This window comes from Rhagoletis zephyria, unplaced genomic scaffold, assembly GCF_001687245.7.
Source record: "Rhagoletis zephyria isolate East Lansing unplaced genomic scaffold, Rhagoletis_zephyria_1.1 Rzeph_scaffold_07507, whole genome shotgun sequence".
NCBI classification, from domain to species: Eukaryota; Metazoa; Arthropoda; class Insecta; order Diptera; family Tephritidae; genus Rhagoletis; species Rhagoletis zephyria.
The window spans coordinates 605-6,137 of NW_016164590.1; the positions used below are offsets into that span (position 1 = coordinate 605).

The following is a 5,533-nucleotide window of genomic DNA, read 5'->3' on the forward strand; positions in this document are numbered from 1 at the left end:
ATTCTGTTTACCGATGCGTTCTCTCTTGGTTCGAAGGTAATGCTGCGGATAAGGGATTACGGCCATTGACATGCCCATGTTAAAATAATGCCTTCTTGAAGCGTAAGGATAAGCGATTCCCATCGCCTAATTCGATTCCATTTTAACTTCCGTGGTAATAGGATTTTTAGCTGGGTATTGTCTACACTCATTCGAATTCAACACACTTGCCCGCTATTCAACACCCAACGTGCTGCTTCTTTCGCTAGCTCTTGCACTCTCCACTGCTCTACATTTGCACTGTCTTTCTCTTATTCGCCTTTGCTTTTACTTTTACTTTCGGTTTGGTTTTTGTTGTTTTTTTTTTGTTTTCGCAATTTCTTTTTAAGCACTCTCTCCTTTGCTTTTCTCGCGCTCTTTCTCTTTATTCCACGGCATGCGCGCGCACGTGTGCAACAACAACAAGTAAGTGCAAAAACACGTGCAAGCTGATGCATCCAACCAACACTACTAACCGACTAAGGAGCTACACATACATATGTAAGTACTTGCCTGCCCGCGTATGTATGTATGTAGGCATTTAACTTGGCCGCCTTTCAGGCGACCGCTTGCCTTTGGGAGTGTATTAGTGTTGACGTTCGTATGCGATGTGACCGACTGCCGTTATATTGCTTGCTTATGCGTGCGTGTATGTGTGTATGTGTGAGTGTTTTTGGCATGCGGTTTGCTGCTGTGTTGTGCTTTGCTGTTCGCTATTCGGCGTTTTCTGTTTTTCCACTTTCCTTCTATTTGGCCCTTTCACGGCTATTGCCTCTGCTACATACTTCTGCAGAGACAGAGACTGTTTGGCGGACTGGCCCGAGCCAACTGTGACTGTGACTGTGACTATTGCCTTGTCGCTGCCTCATTGCGGTGTTACGTGTTTTGTGTGTCAGACGTTGTGGCGGCGTCGTACAGCAGCAACGTAGACAGTGATTTTTGTGATTTAAATTTTAAATAATATAATTAATGAATATAAATTTAATAAATATGTACGCTGGTAAAGTGTAAAAGTTTAGAAAATCGAATTAAAATTGTGTGACTTGAAAATTTATGCAAATTACAACTGAAACAAATTTAAGAAAAATAAGAGAGTTACAAAATAAAAAAATAGCAATCAAAAAATTTCTACGAAAAATAAGCAATAATTTCAAAATCCACGCTTTTCTACCAAATACGCAAAATAAATAAATTTAGTGTTTTAAAAAATATTTCGGCATAATTATAGCAATAAAAAAAACGCAGCTCGTGCTCATAAAAGTGGCGTTACAACGCATGGGAAAATCGTTAAATCGTTACAAAGTAAAAAAAGAAAAAAGTAAAGAAAGCGCAAAAAATTTAAGCGTCTGTAGGTTATTTTGTTTGGGGTTTCTATGCCGTTTGCCAGCATTCTCGTGGCATATAAGCAGCGCAAAGTATGCGTGCCTGCTTTGTATGAGCACAAAAACAAAAACCAAAAAAAAATCTAATTTCATGCCGAAAAGTTGTTGGTTGCTTAAACACATGTATGTATGTTTGTATTTGTTATTCCTACATTTCAGAACGTAATGCGGATATTTTCCACCAAATCATGTTTTTTATGTGTGACTCATTTGGCCTTTAAGTGGCACAACACTGGCGTGAATGGCGTATTTGCACTTGGCAGTATTTGTACGAGTAGTTAGTTTGAATATGAATTTACAATGCTTGGTTTTTGTGCAAATAAGGGTAAAACAAATGTAGCAAAAAAAGGCTACAAAAATCGAAAATCAATTCAAATCAACGCGCTGCCGCAACAACAACGCCTAATGTTTGTTAGGCGACGATCTCAACGCTGCGAAGCTGCGATTGTGCCACGCGAAATTCATTATTTCATTTTGAGTTTAAGTACTTGGATACTCGGCTGCTTGAGTATGTAAGAACGCATTTTGTGTTCGTTTCCGTTTTTGCGTTTTTTTTTGCATAGGCGTTCAAATTTCAAAGTCGCAAAACTTTGCGTGTTTGTACAGACAGTGGGAAAGTTTCGATTTTTTTTGTCTTTTTTTTGCGTAAGCTGTTGTTGTGTCATAAGCTATTCGCATATGAATTATTTGGCACAGATCTGCATATGTTTGTACCTATTTTACTCAGCGAATCCATGACATTATTCTGTATTAGAACGTGCCCCTGTATGCGCTTCGTATGACCGGGTTTTTTTGGACTACGCGTTATTGTATTTAAAATACTTAAGTACTTACAAAAAAAAAAATAATAATATTTTTATTTTCCCCTTCCACTTTCGTGTTTACTTTGGTCTCTTTTACAAAAACAAAATCTGGAAGTTTCTGCAACGTTTTTATTGGTCTGTCAGGCGATCATTGAAGTCAGCAGTGAGAAAACAGTAATTAACATACCTATATAGATACTCTACACAACAATCTGCGCAATTAAGCAAGTTTGCGTATTAAGTGCCGTCATTTCATGAAAACCCGTTAAATAAGTGTAAATAATCAGCGGTATTACGACTTTTTTCCTATCGTTGTAGTAATTATGTACGCTTATATAATAGCCAAAATGCTTCCTATTGAGCCCAAATAATTATATTCCTATTGCCAAGCGCTACTTATACATAACAAATAGGGTGTTCGATCTATGGTTTTCGAGAAATACAAACAATTTCAATTGAAAAAAAAAAAAACGGTTCTCCGTTCTGAATTTAAGAAAACCCCGGGTTTCATTTTACATATATTTTCTCTATAGTAGCACTTGCTGAAATGAACTTGCAGAAATCATTACCCAAATTACAATATGACCCCTTAATTTTGAAATCAAAAGTAAGTTCGATGCATTTTAGGTTTCAAGTAAAACAGAAAAGATTAGATCTTTAAAACAACAGGCTTTGTCGGGAATAACTCGAGCATGTAAACAGAAACGCCGCTCTTGGGAATGAATCCGCTGAAGAAGACCAACTATAAAAATATAGTCTATTATGAACAGGCCATTCATCGAGAAGCAAGCAATCAAAACCTTTGGCAACTCTCACCCCATGATTTCAATCATCGGCTACCAACGCCAGCTATCCCAGACGAAGAGCTCGAGTAGCTTCGTGAGGTCCGCGGTACTTTGACACAACTCCATTCGGGATATTGTAGCATAAGTTATTCAGTCCAATTTGAATAAGTTGCTCCGACCACACTTACCACCTATTCACATGCCTACTCACATCAGCTCAACTAACATCACTCTCCCTAAGGCCCGAACCAGTTGGATCTGACCTTTCTCCGCGGCTACCGTTAGATGACAATCAAGATAACATCGATGCACTGATTTCGACCGAGTTTATAGTAAGCTGCTACAACAAACAGTGAAAATATTGTCGTTAGATTTTCATTTTATTAACCGACTTCAAAAAAATTCGTCCTAATTGCAAATATTTCGAAAACGTATCCGTAGAAAAAAAAAAGTTAACTCGACTTTCGGAATCACCGAACAATTCTTCATAGAAATTGGATAGTGGCGGCTGGAGAACAAAAACCAAACTAAAATTAGTGGTCCAGTGTTATTGAATTATTACACTTAACTTATTAATTAAACTGAATTAGTATTTTAATAGGTGGCAACCCCATTTCATAATAGATTCGAAATAAAGCCGTCTTAAGCGCCTTACATATATAAATATTTTATTTAATTTGATTCGAATATACATTATACATGTGGCACCTCTAGAATTTTTCAAAATAAATATTTCTTAAACTTGTTCCGTTTGACATAAATATTTTAAGATATATTTAATTTTATTTTTTAATTAAATTAAGTTTGGTTTTGACAAGGTGTGAACGCCATTTGAAAATTTTTGAAAATAATTTAAAGTAATCTTCTTTCATTTTACATTGAATTTATGATAGGGAAATTCATCTAAACGCGTAAATACCTCGTAACCATGTCAATCTCGTAAACTTACTTAATTTTAGGTGGAAAATCGGTTTATTTACGAGGTTTATACTGTTACGAGGTATTTACGCGTTCCCATGAATACCCGTAGTATGTTTTAATATTGAATTAAATACCTTTGCCTTATAAACAAGTGGCAACGCTCTTAAACATTTTTTTATTTGCCATTTGCATTTCACTTTTTAAATGGATGGCAACCATTTTGGAAATAAAGTTTTACGTCCATAATTTAAAGTGTCGTTGAACTTCTAACTTAAATTTAGTTTAACTTTTTATACAAAAACTATTCTATATGTATGCTGATCCAAGGTCAAATAGGTTTTACCGTGAAAGCGCACCAAACATACCAATTTGCGGAAATTAAAGACAACTAAATATACTTTTCCGTATAGTCATACCTTTCCTTTTATTTCTATGTTAAAATTTGTTTAGAAAACTTCTGCTTGTAATTGCTAATTAATGTTCAACAGTTTTCCCAAAACCTTATTTCTTTAAAATAATTTAAAATTTTATTGGCGCATACCTTGTTACTGATTGCATTGTATCCATACTTAATGCCGTGTGACAAATGTTGTGCAATAAACGCCAGTGACATTGATCTATCGCTTGGATGTGCAGATGTGGCACAAATTCGAGTCAATCTATTAAAAGTAAATAAGCAATTTTCACGTAAATACATAAATAGTCACTTAAATGTTTGTATACAAAACACACAATAATATTATGTATTTTACTAAATTTTCCCAGTTAAAAAATGTTCGGTTACAAGCAAAATAGGCCTGTAATTGACAAAATCGATTATTTAGTTTAAGAACATTTTTAGTGACCACAAAATGAAGAAGAAAGTTTTCATTCAAACAGTTAAGTTGGTACAAGTTTTTTAACGAATACCAAACCACAAAGCTGGGTTTGCTCAAGAGGCCTGATGGATTCCGTTACGGAGAGAGGGGTTGAGAAACTCTCTGTTCTTGTGAATACTCTTATCCCTGGAAATCAGGCAATTGCTTGTTTCTTAAGACGTAGGCAGTCTCCAGTATGGAAGCTAGTTTCGCCAGGAATATCGTTAGGTCTTAACTTAAGGGGGAAGATGTGTGAAATCGCGGCAATTGTTTTAGAATCATCATGCAGCCACGTGGGGTTTCCCTGCAGGGAAAGCTACTAGTTGTGAACTAGAATTCTACCAGTTTGCGTTTCAGCTCAACTAGTTCATGTTCTATCCTTTTTCAATGTTAGCGACTGGTATTTTTAACATTGCGATGTCCTACGAGATGTCAATTGTCAGGCTATGCATCAGCATCTACTAGTATAAATACTAGTAGCATCATACCAGTTGATGACCCGTGAAAAGCATTAGTGTGCCTTTTTGCTCGCGACGCTCCAGCAGTCCCAATGGCCGACAGAGCAAAGCACTCGCGTGGTCAGCCTGAGGTCCCAGGTTCAAATCCTGGCGCAGGGAAANTTTCTTCCTAAATGTTTTTTTGTAATGCAATTAGATTTTCAAATTTGTTATTTATTTATAAATTGAATAACATTTTTTTACTTACATTTATTTAACCCCTGCAGTGAAAAGCCAAACCAGTTAGAAAAAATACTAGTTCATTAACTA

At 36.0% G+C, this 5,533-nt stretch overlaps 1 long non-coding RNA gene across 1 annotated transcript in view; it reads left to right on the forward strand.

Annotated features, from left to right (window-relative positions):
• The first annotated feature begins 849 nt into the window (after nt 1-849).
• LOC108374244 (uncharacterized) overlaps nt 850-5,533 on the forward strand; it is a 15,936-nt gene continuing 11,252 nt past the window's right edge. Inside the window, exon 1 of the long non-coding RNA XR_001849029.1 lies at nt 850-860. This is a non-coding gene — a long non-coding RNA (uncharacterized LOC108374244). The remainder of the gene's footprint in view (nt 861-5,533) is intronic.